This window comes from Galeopterus variegatus, unplaced genomic scaffold (assembly GCF_000696425.1).
Source record: "Galeopterus variegatus unplaced genomic scaffold, G_variegatus-3.0.2 Scaffold19457, whole genome shotgun sequence".
Taxonomy (NCBI): Eukaryota; Metazoa; Chordata; class Mammalia; order Dermoptera; family Cynocephalidae; genus Galeopterus; species Galeopterus variegatus.
This window is the reverse complement of record NW_007745568.1, coordinates 10,015-12,235: the sequence shown is the minus strand read 5'-3', so window position 1 is coordinate 12,235 and position 2,221 is coordinate 10,015. Positions and strand designations below refer to the sequence as shown.

The 2,221-nt window shown below is 45.5% G+C and overlaps 1 pseudogene; it reads left to right on the top strand.

Moving 5' to 3' along the window:
• Positions 1 to 289: 289 nt before the first annotated feature.
• LOC103583069 lies at positions 290 to 983 on the top strand (annotated as a pseudogene).
• Positions 984 to 2,221: the final 1,238 nt, after the last annotated feature.

Genomic DNA, 2,221 nt, shown 5'->3' with positions numbered 1-2,221 from the left:
GAGACAAGATACCTAACCCTCTTTGCCTCAGTTTCCTTATTTGTAAAATGGGGATACTAATGGAAATTAATCCATAACATTGTTCTGGGAATTAAATGAATGATTTCACATGAAGCACATATTATCATCCTGGACACCTAGCAAGTGCTCTACAAATACATGCTGCTGAACATTTTTGGTCATCCTCATTATTTTGATTAGTATTGGTGTTATTATGAGCTTGTGCTGCCAAAGGCAGGACCCGATCAGTCTGTGGGTATCTAACTCTGATAATGACCTTTCTCTGCAGATTCTGCGGCCCCCGTCTTTTTCTATGAGTTCCAGCATTGACCCAGTTCTTTTACGAAGATCAAACCAGCCTGGGTGAAGGCTGACCATGGAGCTGCGTGTGCCTTCATGTTTGGGGTTCCCTTCCTCATGGATGAGAGCTCCCTCCCGGGTAAGGACAGACAGACATGGGATCCCTAGACTGCCAGTCTCCCAGAGGTCAGGTCAGATCTTGCAGAAACAGAGGTCTCCAGTCAACACTGGGAACCCATGTGTCCTCTTGGGTCCCCTTCAGAACCCAACTGACCCTGGTTCAAGTCTTTCTCTCCCACCGAACTTTCCAGAGGCCACAGAGGAAGAGAAACAGCTGAGCATCACCATGATGGACCAGTGGAACCACTTTGCCCACACAGGGTGAGTGAGTGATCAGGCATGCCTGACTTTGGGTCTGGGACACCCAGATCTCCCCCCAGGGGGACAGTACAGAAGGCTTTGGTCCTCATTCATTTCTCCTACCCAGGGTCCCCAGTGGCAAGGGGCTGCCTTCTTGGCCCCAATTCAACCAGTCTAAACGATACCTGGAGATCAGCATGGTGCCATGAGCCAGGCAGAAACCAAGGGAGACCTGACTGCAGTTCTGGACAGAGACACTCCCCAACCAGATGCGACAGTGGCACCAGAAGCAGGAGGACATGAGGACCTCCGAGGAGCTCTGAGGCAGGGCCTGGGCTTTCTTAGCTGGGGCCAATCCAAAGAGTGGCAGAGCCCAGCACAGCAGCCTCCTCTTACTGAGAGAAACTTTCCCTTCAGACTGGTGTAGGGCCTTGTCCCTTTCTAAAAAATTTGAATTGACAGTTTGTTCTTGTACATATTTATAGGATACAGTCTGATGTTGAGATACATATATCTGATGGATGATGACTGGGTCAGGGTAGTTAGTGTATCCATTTCTTTGTGGCGAGAACATTTGAAAGCCTCTCCTCCAGCTACAATGTAATACACAAAACTTCTCTGTGAACTATAGACACCCTCCTGTGCAATAGAACGCCAGGACTTCCTCCTCCTGTCTAATTATAATTCTATACCCACTGGTCAACCTCTCTGTGTCTTCCCTTCTCCCGGCCCTTCCACAGTCCCTGGTAACCACGGTTCTACTTTCTGCCTCCATGATATCAACTTTTTATTTAGATTCCACATACGAGTGAGTGAGATCATGTGGTACTTGTCTTTCTGTGCCTGGCTAACTTCACCTAATGTTATGTCCTCTAGGTCCATCCATTTTGCCACAAATAACAAGATTTCTTTCTTTTCCGTACTGAGTAGTATTCTGTTGTGAATATAGACCACATTTTTCTTATCCATTCATCCATTGTTCGACACATAGGTTGATTCCATATCTGGGCTGTTACAGATAATGCTGCAATAATCATGGGAGTGCAGATCTCTCTTTGACATGTCGAATACATTTCCTTTGGGTCCACATTAAGTAGTAGGAGTGCTGAATCATATGTAGTTCTATTTTTCTTTTCTTTGGTGACTGGCTGGTATAGGGATCTAACCCTGAACCTTGGTGTTATCAGCACCATACTCTAACCACCTGAGCTAACCAGCTGTGGTAGTTCTACTTTTAATTTTTTGAGGAACCTCCATACTGTTTTCCATAATGTCTGTACTAATTTACATTCCTACCGACAACACACCAGTATTCCCTTTTCTCCACATCCTCACCAACACTTCTTTTCTTTTGTCTGTTTGATCATAGCCAGTCTATCTAGAGTGAGGTGGTATCTTATTGTTTTTTTTTGTTGTTGTTCATATTTTTCATGACGTTTTGATTTCCCTGATGATTAGTGACGTTGTGTAATTTTTTCCTGGGCATGTCCCTTAAAGCATCGGTCACTCCATGACTGGTATGGTGCTCTTTTGAAATGTCACCAGGCTGCTACCCACCTCT